We start from the raw sequence: 13,942 nt of genomic DNA, 5'->3' as shown, positions 1-13,942 counted from the left end.
TATTTAAGTAAGGGCTAGCATTAGGAATCAAAGGAATGGACATGATAGCTATGATATTGCATTGGGTTTATATTTGGCTTATCTATAGAACTCTTTTGCTTGAGAAACATAGAGTTTTTACAGAGAAAAACAAATGTTATTATCACCATTATACTTTGGGGAAACTACAGACTCATAAACTGAGACTGTATGAATTACATGCCGAAGAACAAAGAGAACTGCTAACAGAACTAGGTCTCTTGACTCCCACTCTGTGTTTTTTCCATGGGACCTTACAGAATGAAGGATAAATCACAAGCACAAATTTTAAGGAATTATTTTCTTTTTGTCTGTATCAGATATTGGACTTTCTATTGTTTACATAAATGGAAAAGAGGAAGCCTTTCTATGGTGGGTGTATCCCAAAACTTCAGGAAATTAATTGGAGGTAGTTTGGAGCAGTAAGGGACCTGGTGGAGTACTATTATCTGTGAGTAGTTCATACTTGTGGAATACTTTTAAATTTGAGTTCTAAGCTTCAGCAAAAGCAATGATATAATAACGAGGGAATCCAGAGTGGGTTGTATCTTAATGAGAGATGCAGAGCATCTTTAATGTGCACATAGATAGTCTTGTTGCCCTGAGCAATGGGATTACATTACATTAAGATGGCACCTGTCCGTTGGCTCGCCTTCCTTCAAGCCTTGCCAGTTATATCTTTGCTCCTCAGACTCTCAGCTTTTTGTTCGGCTTTGAGACTCTCCATTTGGTCTGATTATAGCCTGAGCCTCAGCTGTCCCAGAGCTGCCTCTCCCAAAATTTACATTTGTGTTTGAGAGCTGCCATTCCCTGTCGCCAGCTGCTTGCCCCACCTAATAGTGTCTTTGCTTCATGCTTGCTCCTTTTGTCTATTTACGTATACATTAATGCATGTAATTTTAGAATATACTTGTAATGCTTTAGCCAAGAAGCAAGGCATCCTAATTTTGAACCTCTTATATCTGTAACTTGCATTTTCCTTGGCACTAGCTGAATCTAGTTTAATTTTGTTTCATGCTGCAAAGTAAGGGCAAATTTTTTAAAGCCTCTGTGGAGCTGTTTCTTTTCTCTGTGGAGGCTTTCGTGGTGTACCTATCTCAGCATGGTACAAATTTCAGTGAGGTTCATTTCCCCTCCACCCACTGTTGTGCAAGCATTTGGAGCCAGGGATAGGAATATTTTATAAATTAAAAAGAAATCAGTCAGTACAATGAAGCAATTAGTGTAAATGAGTTCAACAGACAAACAGGCAGACAGAGTTCGCTGTGCTGTTTGTCTTTTCCTGCCCCCACAGTCTTAACTGTAGTACAAAAGCTAAATGAACAGAGTGAAAAATGACCACATATCATGGGCCAGGTTCCAGCCACAGCGACAGAGTTGTAAATCCAGAATACGAACATAAAACCTGCCGTCCTGGGTGAGCGTGAAAGTCCTTTTAGTCCCTTTAGCTTAGTCCTGGACAACAGTGGGCAAAAGCAGAGGCCTAGGACAAGAGTAAGGCAGATAAAGGGATATTTTTTCTGCTGTAATCTGTGGACTGGAGGCTGATTTAATGGAGACAGAGATTGTAGTTGAGAATAGAGTTTAATAGCCACAAGTAGACATCTCCATGATCTAATCCCTTCTTAAACCTGTGTATGCTTTGGGGCCGCACAACATCCCAGTGCAGTGAACTCTGTAACTTCAATATGTTTTAAGTGAAAAAGCTTTTGCTTTCAACCAACTGCCTGACCATTTCACCGGATGCCCCTTCTTGTATTGTGAGAAATAGGGACTGCACTTTCCTGTTTGCTGTTTCTGTGCCATTTGTAATTTTATGGTAATTTCACTGATGCCACTGGAGGCCCTTTCAACTGACATTGCTGTAAGGCAAGGTCAGAGCCTTGCTTTTAAGGAATCTGATTAATTCAAAAGTCCAGCTGCTACCTTTGTCAGGATAGTCTCCCTAAACATCACTGTTTGTGAGATGAAAGCCCTTAGCAGCATGGGAGAAGGGAAGGAGGTTAAGGGTGTATAACCTGGAGGTGTCTAGAGACACTATGCATTTCAACCGCACCACTCTTCAAGACATCCAGATGGCACAAAGTGAGGAGCCTGTTCCACAGGTATACCCAGGACCAGAGGTGCATGCAGGTATGCAGAATTTGCAGCAACCCTTAAGGGACTGGCAGGTTTCTGCTTTCCAGAAGCTGGGTGTGAAGTTGTGCCTGACCCCTGGAATTCATGACAACTGCTGCCCTGCTGTCCCCGCACTAGCCTTTACAGTCCTCTGAAAGCACGACCATCCACAGAGTCCCAGCCCTGCAGGATGCTCTAGGTCACTTTCATTTGTCGTTAGACTAACCCCACATTTAGGATTGCTCCAGCCTGAAGAAGCCTGAGTTTTCCAATGCGTTTCAAAAGGCCACGTAGCATGACCAGCATCACCATATTCTTACACTAGGCCCCTGTGGCTCTATCTCTTCATGTACACATTTCTTCAAATATCATCAAATAAGCTGCATGCACAGCCAATATTGCCCAGAGCTGTGACCCCAAGGAAACAAGCCTGTTTCCAGGAGGAGAACCATACATTTCTGGCCATATCATCAAAGTGTACGTGGCATCTTAGCTTTGATGTGGCACCTGTGTGATGACCATTAGCTACCTGGTTGTTCTAGACATTTTGTAAATGTTAGATTAGGGCCAGATTAGGATTAAAGTTAAAAAAAAAAAAAAAAAGAAAAAGGAAAAAGAAAGAAACACCATCACCACAAAGAAAAATGCTGAGGTTGACAACTTCCAGTTGCAGCCAAGGGAAATAAAAACACCTTTCAGTCTCCAACTTTAAGGATACATCCAAAGTATGGGGCAGCACACCATTATCATGTCAGTTATTGCAGGCTGTCCAGCGTTCCAGAAAGGACCTCTGTCAAAGCCATATGCATCACCTTGTTGAGGAAGACCTCCCATCAGCAGCAAGAGAATTTTCCCTAGAGGAAGACCACTGGACTCATCGCTTCATGTTTACCAGCTGGCACAGTATTGCCAATTGTGAAAACTTCCTACTAGTAGCATCCAAGTGGATCCATCCAACAGCTAGGCTTTGTTCCTTCTATTCCGACACTACTTATCAAGAATGTTAACCAGAAGTCCCAGGGTTGATTTTACAGCAGCCAGATCATCTCTTCTTCTGTGGTGTTCCTTGGGTTGTCCAGTCTTTGCTGCAGCAATCTCCCAGACTTCTTTTAACTCCTACCCTGATGTAAACAGCTGACTATTCTATATAGCTACGCAAACGTTTAGGAGAAATCAGTTTCCTGGGATATGTGCTGTAGACATTGACCCCAGAAGTATCAGCTCCCTTTCAACAGCAGGTGATGATAAGCAAGACGTGAGTGAGTCTATAGGTATTCTCAAAAACAAAGACGGAGTGGCCTATAGTGGAGTATCTCTTGACAGGATATAAATGGAGAACATTGAAGTAGTAAATGTATACACAAGAATATGTACACATCCTCAACTTCATACTACTCTTTTTTCTCTTAGCAGACCTTTGGTTATGAATATGACATGCCTATGTGACTTAACAACCTTCAATTCACAGCACATGCAACATATTCACAGGGATTAGAATATACAGGCAAACATATTTAGCCCAGCAGCCTAATGTACCCCTTCACTCAGACAGAGAAAATGGATCACTGCACATAGGAGCAATGACCTCATCTCATGCTTTCTCCACAGGGTAACTGCAAAATGGTCTTATGGATTTTTGCATGCTACCAACTGAACACAGCCCTTAACTGCAGAAACTGCCACAATGATGGACTGAGGTGGACCCATCAGTGTTAAGCAGCATGGGTACAGATCAAAAGGAATCTACTGCAGTATCTTTGAGAGGATGATAGTCTCTTGCTTCTGTAAATGAAGTCTTGGAGGCAGCTGTACTACTTCTCCAGAACTGATATTAACTCCTCAAACAAGGCTGTGAATGCATCCTTCTGCATCCAGAACAGCTTACTATAGGTTACAAAAGCAAAATAACAGTGTGGTCCTCGCAGAGACTGTTCAGAACCATCACAGTGCCCCAGGCACTTTTCAGCAATTCAGATGTACTTGTCAGGAATTGAAGTTTGCTTCTAGCACCAACCAGGACATCATAAAGCTTGAGAGGAGCCACACGCTTTGCAATGCATCAATGTTGCTAGTGTTTTCCACCTGTATTTTAGTAGAGAGAGGCAGTGGAAGAGATCAGCAGTATGGCATACTGACCTGTACTATTCATGCTTCCAAACCAGCATTGGTAACTGCAGGCTGAGGTGTTTTTTTTTTTTTTTAAGCTATTCTCATAACATTTGCTTTCTCTAACATTATTTCAGATAATCTCTTCCCATTTTCTGAAGCCCCTTTTTTGAATGTATGTTTAAGCTGTTAGTTTCCATTTTGGAGACAACATGATATAAGCTCTTAGTAACTAACATAAACACAGTTTGGCAAGAGCAGCAGACAATTTCTTCCTCCACCCTGTCTAATCGCACACCAACAACATTACATTAAATAAACCTTCATCACTCATTTCTCAGCTAGAAGAAAGCAGAGGCGATATTACAGAGTTACCCACAGTCAGTCTGATCCTTGGGTCTTGCTGCTGTCTGGGAATCTACTTTGTAAGTTCTTAAAACTGGTTCTCTTTTAAACCATTCAGGGAATATAATTCTGGTACATGGAAAAGAATGAGAAATAATAAAAAAACCTACTGCAAAATATTTAAATACATGAAACTTAATTTATAGATTTTTAATCAATATGATCTGATCCAAAGGAAATGGGACTATTGTCATGGAAAAAGTTATTTGGGGTGTATCTTCTACCCTCCTTGTAGAGAAATTCTCAAGACCCGTGTGAGAATAAGGGAGGGGAAGTGCGCGTGTGTACGTGTGTGTCTGAGAGACTGTTTGGTCTTTGATTCCTCCTTAACTCCACTAATCCAGTGTCTTCCTCTTTATCTGGCATGAAACTGTGTCTCCGAAGAGTTCAGTGCCTGAGAACAGACAGGTCAACAACTCTTTGGTTTAGTGCTTAACACATACAAATTGAATCAACACACCAGGAAATCTTCCCAGTGAAAAAGTTTCCAAAAAACCTGGCAGTTTCTTGTGCCCAAGATAACATAGATGACACATCTTCATCAGAGACAGTGACTAATAGCTAGGGCTTGAATTGTTGGGGGGGATTATCTTATCTGTTAGCTGTATCAAGCTAAGAAAATGGAGGTGCAACCCTGAATGTCTTATTAACTGCCAAAATAATTACATCATGGGCAAAAAGTGGAGATGAAAAGTCCTTACATCAATTTCTACTCTTAGTCAGTTTATGTGTTCTGAAAAAAAGTCTGTATCTTGTATCAAAGGTCTCAGACAAGTTTCATACTTTACAGTCTGACAGCTTTCGCCCTTTCAATGTAAAATAGTTATTTTGATAGAATGTACTGATGCTGTTGTTATTTTCTCATCCTCTCATTCAGCTATTTTTGCTGTTTAAATCCCTGCACAGGATATTTCATCCTGTGTATCTTTTGTTCACGTTTAGAGTTTTACAATGAAAGATGGCACATAGGTAAACACAGACATTTATGGAATCAGAATCCAACTGACTGGTAATATTAAAAAAAAAAAAAAGAAAACAGAACTAGAGAGTGCAGCCATGGCTGTCCTCAGTGGAGAAGGTGGACAAAATATGTGAGCTTGCACTAAACCCTGAGTTCAGCAATTTCTCCACCGTGGTTAGCCAGACTTCATTTTTAGTTCTTAAACTAAAGAAAAATGTTATTGTCAGAACCACAGTGTAAGCCAGGAAAGGCAGCCACTGTGGGAGGCGGTGACAGACCCAGCGACCGACAATCTCACGGTCAGGAGGAGACAGGATGCCAGCATCACCTCCGTGTGCATCCCGACTCTGTGCGAGGTACAGTGCCCAAGCTCAGGTGTGGTGGGAGGCAGGGGCTGGATGCTGCTTTCTCCCAGAGAGGCATTGCAGGGTGCTGTGGCTCCTCACTGCTCTCTGTGTGCCAGCTCTGCTGTGCACCCCTTGAAATCCTCCTGCAATCTGTCTTTAGTACCACGCGATAGATTAGCAAGTGCCCCACTAATCAGGTAAGAAACCCATAATTTGTGATCCAAAGTAGGCACAATTTCCTTATAGCATCAGGTCCATTCAAAAGCATTTTCTCTTCTCCCTCACAAACAGTCAAAGCAGAAGCAATTGTCTATGAGGGGCTAAATCCTTCAGTTACAGCCCTACCAAAAGTCATTAACCCTGCAACAGGGTTTAGACATGGTTTGCAGTCCAACACTTTTTCTCCCATAGGAGTAGTGGTTGGGGCATTACTCAGAAAAACTGGAAGGAAAAAGATCTTAAGAAAGAAATAGGAAGGAGTCTCCTCCTGGGAGAGGACAGCATGGGAATTGCTGCTGGAAGGAGCACGAGGCTGCTGTGCAGGAGAGGTGATGAGAGAGTCTGCAAGTCAGCGGATGAGGAAAGCTCAAACTCAAAGCAAGCTGTTTGGCTGTTTTCAAAAACAGGCATGGTGGGAATTACAGAAGAGAAAAGGCAGGTTTGATATTTTGAGAGAAGTGTTGGGGACTCACTGGCCGCCACCCTGATTTCCTTGTGAACATCAGAAAGGACTGTGTCTGCCTAATGATGTCTGAAATTATTTTTCAAGAAGGGAATGTCTGATTGCCCTGCCCAACACTTATTTTGAGCATCAGCTGCTGTTGCAGTAAAATATCAGCCATCCCCTTGGCTCCTATATAAAGAGAAGGAGAAAATGGGTTGAAGATTTAACCCTTTATTCTCCAGGAGTCCTCTGCTCTTTGATCACCACATTTTTTTTATGCTTTCCTACTTTCCTTCTTCCTTTTGTTGTTTTTTCTTTTTCACCCAGAAAAATTGATCACACATCTAAATGTATGAGACTCTCTGCACATGCTGCTTTAAAGTCTTCCGCTGTATGAAGTTACACTTTTTAAAGCAATGACTGACAGGTGACACTTTGCCAGGTGTGGTTCTGCACAGTGAGAAAATAAGTTGTTAACTGCTAGTGACAGACATAGAAAAAAGGAAGAAGACCAAAACCACCAGAATATTGTAAAAGACAGATATCCCCAGGCCATTCTTTGTGTTGGAGCAGCAAGTTTTAGCTCTGAGGGAATGAACGTTTCCTTCCCTGAATGTTTCATAGTTAGATCTTCACTATGTGGTGGTCCAACTCTTGACATTTCACCAGCTAAACTCACTTGTCTTCAGTGATGTTATTTTGTGTATTTGTGTGCAGATATATATGTGTGTATATAAATGTACTTGTAGACATCTTTTCTGAATAACTACTGTCCTGTTCAGTCTTCTAAAGAAAAAGAAATGTGTATTACTATAACTACTATAATAAAAATTCTGTCACATTGGCACTGATCAAGTGCTTGACACTGAAGTGTTAACACCAGAACATTTCTTTGCTGTTGTAGATTGATGTCTGCCTTCCTCCTGTCACAGCTGGCCAGTACTGGTAGCTGACAGCCAGGAGGAAAACAAGTACCTCTCTGCATGTGTGTTTGGTCCCCCCAGGACTATAAATATTGTTTTACACAAGAGGAAAGTTACAGCAGGAGGGGTCGATTCTTACAATCATTTTACAGTACAGAGGTCAGAAGTCTGGAGACACAGAAAGAGGAGAAAGGGGATTATTTTCATTAGATCTGAGAAGAAGAATCAGAATGGATGATACAAGTCAAACTAATTTTAGGATGGACTTCCAGAAAGAGCTTTCTGAGTAGTGAGGTCCATGAAAATAAGAAACAGCTGTGTTTTGTGGGTTGCTGTGTGTCTGATGCCATTTGAAATGTGACTGGACAAAGAGCTCAAGTACGTACTCTAGAAAACAATCATTTGGCACTGGGTTGGAGTAAATAACTTAATAACATGTCTTTTTCCTTGTCTAATTTCTGTGGTTCCATGATTGATTAACAGTCTTATGCCTGCTAGTCTTGCAGTCACTGTTATAAAATCCTGTGGCATAAAATTAATCTGACTTGAGTTCAATTAGGAGTGTGTACAAGTAAAGGCAGTGATGCAGCAGCAACTGGCCCTGAAATGTGAAAATTAAGCTTTAAGATAGAAAGTGAAGCAAGATTTTATATGAAGCTATTGTCAAGCTCTTTCTCCCTGCAGTGCAGTCAATGCAGTCAGTACTCTGCACCTTAAGTTCTTTAAATACTCTCCTAAATCCATGTTCCTATGAACATTCAGACACAGATGAAACTTGGCTCCCTTGAGGAGATTCATTGACCTGACTGGGACTACTCCTGTGTACTGGTATACCCTTTCTGTCGTAAAGCTGGAAGACCTTGTACAGACATTAACTGTGCTGCTACAAATCACAGACATGTGCCCAGTGAGTCACTGGCACAAGATGGCATACAGCTCAGGTCTAGTAAATCAACTTTTTCCCTTCAGGAAGAAAATGCTTTAGGTGTTTTTACACAGTGCTTGAGAATTTCCTTTTATTTCCAATGAAATCACAAAAAATCCAGAAACTTGAACATCCGCCCCAGAACCTGACTTTGCAGACACTTGTTTAAATCAATTTTACTGGTGTAGGGAGTATAGGTGGGTTTATGTATATTGAGCCATGAAGTCTAACAGAAACAATTTTATGCCAATAACCTACTAGTATACAAAATGTGTACTAGGAAAAGCACAAAGGTCCAAAAATTGAAACTGCACTCTCTGAAACTCTCTGCCAGAGAGATTTTTGGTAGAAAAGTAGAAACCTTAGTCTGTCTTCAGATTGCCTAGGTTTAAGATTATTTAAGACTATTATTTCTACCAGTTTTAGCACATGGCCAACATACACTGCTACCGAGATAGCTTCAGAAATTACTTTAGCTACCACAGCACCAGAAGCAAGCCAGAAACTCAAGCCTAATATTCCTTTATTGCGTCTTGCTCTCAGCCTAGTAGGAAAGCAAGCCCGTCTCCGCATGGCCTCCTCTCTGCTTACCCACTTGCAGCAGAACCCTGTGCACACCCATAGATTCACCACTAAAGCTTTAGGGTTTAACAGGAGGCCTTCCTCAGTGGCCTATGCTCAGTACAAACCATTTCACCTGAAGACAAGGCTATGCCTAATAATACAAAAAGGTCAATTTAGCCACTGCCTTCGTGCTTTCAGACAGTCTTTGTGCCTGCCAGTCACCCGCATGTCCTGTCCTTGCTCGGGGACAGAGTAGTTTTGCAATTAGGGCTGTGAAGTACTGTTGATGAACAACTCCCATTGACATCATGACAGTTGTTCAATAAAACAAAGACAAAAAAAGATTTTTCTCACACTTTGCAAGTATGAGTCTTACCTTTTGGAAGCTGGAACAATAAAAGATGTTGTTACAGTCACCCACTGCCCTGGGCAGCAACAAGTCAGAAATGACAGTGCTCATCCTGCCAGACCTTTTAAAACAGATTGCACAACAGCACTGATAGCAGTTATAAGAGTAATAACAGCACAGATATTTCTCTGTGCAACAGTAACAATTAAGAAAATCTTAAACATTTTCTGCAGTGTCAGAACGCTTTGAGTCAGCAAGAAAAATGAAAACGGCTCCTCTGTGGAAGTCTCTCGAGAGAAACAAAAAACCCAACCTGTAAGTGCCACAGCTATCAATGCTTCTCTTTTTTATTCTCTCTCAATGACAGGTTTTAACCCTAAGAAAGAAGGAGGAAAAGCCTTTACTTTCCAATTTACCTCAGCCTAAATGTGGGGTTTTTTTTATTTGGATGACTTAAAATGTACTTTTACAATAATAGGACTCTCCTTGGAAAGTCCCACTTTTAGCCAGTTTCCCATGGTAAGTCTGAACTATTTTTTACTGTGCTCCCCCTTCAGCTGCCTTAACTGCCCAATAAAAGGCCAAGATAATTAGATTCATTACTCTACCCTATTTATAAATTTTCACGGGAAACAATTACTGTCAGAAATAATGAATGCTTCATATTTACAAATTCATTGTAGGTCCCTTCCTTCCCCACCCTTACTAGAGAAGACACATTTGCTTTGCTTATCCTTAGAGCTGGCTTTTCTTTCATAAAATCTGGGCAGGTCTACAGTAGGCACATTTTCCAGCACAGGAGTATCAAATAAGGTTATTTTTATTTTAACCATTTTTTTATATTGTCAAAAGCTTGGTGTAGATATGATTACACTAGGATGGAAAGTGTTTTTGCCAGTATAACTTATTCCACTTGGGAACCAGTATTTTCTGTACCAGCAAAATTACTTTTTTTTTCTTTTCTTTTCATTCCGGCCAGTAGAAGCTGCACCCACACAAGGGTGGCTTGCCAGGACAGATATATTGGTAAACTTTTCCTCATGCTGACCTGGTCTCCAAAACAACATTGCATAAATAATAGAGGCAGGTGGGAGCAATCACAAGTGAATGCCAAAAAACTGCAGCTGAGTTCATTCTTATGTCAGAAGCACTGTGGTGGTGTGGTTCTGTCAAGGGTCAACTATTTTGGGCCGGGTAGAGAAAACTGCAGACAGAGATGATACATTTCACCATCACTTGAATTCTGCCTTTGGAAATAACTTTACAGTTAAGGCTGCTTTGAAAAAGTATAGGGCCAGATTATGGCCTGACTCCAATTCCCAGGTGGTCAGGACTAGAAGAGATGAAACAAAAGGAGAAGCTCTCATGGGAGTAGCTGAAGAAGGGGAGAGTCCTTTTTAGTCGAGCCAGGGAAGAAAAGGAGGTAAGTGTGGGATGCTGGCAGAGAGAGACAGGAGCTTAGGTGGGCTAGGCTGTTATGAACACACAGCTCTTTGAACACACGTGTCTGTACTGGCTCCCAGTCTATCGGCTATAATTTAAAAGCCGTGGCTGGCTCTGTTCCTGGTGGTCTCCAGTACTGCCTCATCCTCTCTGGTTGTCCTTCACTGCAGCTTCAGTGCTGGTCCCAAAGGCTGGACTCCAGCAAGGAAATCTGTTCTTTTTGGGAGAGGACTTTTTGTCTGGAATTTGCTAGTTTCTGTAGCATAGTAGCATCCAAAATGGATCAAGTTTTTAGTTTTAAATTTTTTCATGTCCTGTTATGTATTCATTTTTGCATGTGTTTAATTTGTGTGTATTGGCCACGGGGGTTAATTTTCAAGGGATGTGCCCAGCATAACCAGGGATGATCTCTGCTCTGAACCAACTTTTTTGAACTACACCAGTTGTTAACAAATGTTTCTCTGAGCAGCTGTAAGGCACCTGGATATTGTGATGAATGTCACAGTCTAACCAAACTAAATAACGCCTATATAGTACATAACAGATAATCTGAGTATCTACTGCTGGTTATGACATTCATAAACTTATTCACTGCTTTACATAAATAAGGGATGTTGTAAATATTTAGATATTGTCCTTCTCTGTATGGAAGAATAAAAAGCAAAGTGTATACTGGAAATGTCAGAGTAGTCTTATATAAAACAAAAATTGGGACCATTTGGCAATATTTTTTACTTTCGTATTTAAACTAAATCACTGGACTTAACCAAGTGTTGTTCACAGGTCTTCCATGATTTTCTGGATTTATAGATACTTAGACTTTAATGATGGTCAGCAAAAAGCTATAAAGGCAATTCATAGTGTGCCAGTGTACCATGTCTTAACTTTATATGAAGAGAGATATTATCTTTACTACAGCATTGGAAATTCATCCAGAATGAGCTTGAACCCTTTGCTATTAATGCCTAGTGCCCAAAAAAATTTTCTGGCAATGTGTTTCTACTGCATCCTGTTGGACTCAATTTACAGTCTGACAATGCCTTTATGGATTGATTAATCTCTTTTTTTTTGTAAAGAAAAGTCAAGACTTGCCTTCCTACTAGAACAGTGTTTCTTTTTTCAGCAGAGGGTTAATGAATAAAATTGTTTTCAAGGTCAGATTGGCAAGTCAGGCTTAAAAAATCACCTCATGCTTCAGTAGTGATAAAACAAGAATTGCAAACTCAAGTTTTGCTTCTTTCTCTTAAAAGCATCTGATTAAAAATAATAATAACAGAACACTCTGACATGCATCATAGGTTTGAAAACTAATTCATACTCTTCCATGCTATTGCATTAGTGACTAACTTCCTCTATCTGCAGAATAATGTAAGGATACAAAAATCCCTCTGCAACAAATGATAAACTTCTATTCAGTATCAGGATCAGTTTAGGTGTTTTAACAAAAGGTTCGTGTAATAGAAAAAGATTTTATCTTGGTATATCATTTCCTTTCTATTTTCTTCCTGTTTGGTCTCAATAACTGGAATTACTGTATCCTTTTAACTCCTTGTAATTCCTATTGAATTTAGAGTTGGTTCTTGGTTCAAAACCAGAATTGGTCAGTTAGACAATACCTGGTAAAGCATCAGTTACTGATGGTTTCTGTAGATACTTTTGCTGTTCAGCCAGCAAGACTCTTAAAAGCTTTTTAAAATAGCATATAAGAATTAAATTGCATGCTACGAAAATCGAAGGGTTTTTTTTTCCCAAATTGGTATGCTTGAAATTATGTATATCTCAGTAGTACTTCAGATTACGCTTAATGGTAAATTTAGTCAGGAATGTGTTTTTACACTTGTAGGGCCATTCCTCATTACTGTATTCATGTGCCAAACTGCCTCAGCACAGCAGCAAGTAAAGAGCAGTAACGATGCCAGTAACAGCCTTGTTAATAATCTGGGGAACTTGAATGGAGAATCCACTTCTAATTTCGCAGGTTTTTTTCCCAGCTACTTGTTCCAAGCTGGTCTGAATTTGTTGTTTAGGTGTTTTTCCCCAGCCCTCACCATGTAACACTTCTACTTACATGTCGCAAACAGAGGGCACACAGATGATGGCCATATTTTGATATCCGAATACTTAAGGAAGGAAGATTTCACTTTCGCCAGTAAAACTAAGAATCAGTCATTTTAAATTGCTCTGTTGTTTTTTAAGCCACATTCACCATTGTGTAGGTTGATCCACAGACTCATGTGGTGTTGTAGCTATATAGTCTAAAAACCAGAATTAACCTGATAGATAAGCAATAAGGAAACTTGAAGAAATGGGGGGAAATCACATTGATTTCAAAGGTTTATGAATTGGAAAATAGGTAAATTTACAGAAAAATTGTATTTTTGGTATAAATTAAAGTTAGAGGAGCTAAGTTAGAAATACCAGTAGCACCCTCAGGCCTCTTCCTTGTATTATTATCCTTCATCAAAAAACTTCTGACTCCAGAAGTGCTCCAGACTGAAGCACCTCCATCGCTCTTGCTTGTTACACTCTGTATGGGAAAAAGAGTCTGCTTTTTTGTAAGCAAGGACTCAAGTTATGAAGAACTTGAAATAACATTTCTTCAAACCCTAGTTTTCCCCCAGGAGTTAATGAGACTCATCACTTTGCCCTCTCTTCTCTCTAGCGTAAAGCTAATGGTATAGACAAATCTTATGCATATTTGAAGCACACCATGTAGTTTTGTCTCATTCTGCTCTTTGCATGGTATATTAAGATGCATCTGAGAAAAATGGCAGGCCTTTGAATGGTTTGGGGTAAATCTGGTCATCTGCCATCTTCCAGCTAAGTTTAGATTACAATAAGGATTTGAGAGTAGAAGATACTATGTATAGCAAGGGATAAATACTTGAGAATGGTAACTAAATCCTGCATTTTGGAATTATCGCTGTGACCAACTGCCCATGAAATGCTTTTCATTTTGATGTATAGTGTGTCTGTATATGATTCTAGATCTGTATTTATATCTGCAGCCATATGCTGCTAGATTTCCATCTCCTGTTAGACAAATTACTTGAGCTGCAGTTGCCAAAGCAAACACAGCTCTCCTTTTTTTTCTCAAAAGCACCGAACACATAACACAT

Source organism: Gavia stellata, chromosome 2 (genome assembly GCF_030936135.1).
Source record: "Gavia stellata isolate bGavSte3 chromosome 2, bGavSte3.hap2, whole genome shotgun sequence".
Classification (NCBI taxonomy): domain Eukaryota; kingdom Metazoa; phylum Chordata; class Aves; order Gaviiformes; family Gaviidae; genus Gavia; species Gavia stellata.
Note: the sequence above shows the minus strand (reverse complement) of the source record.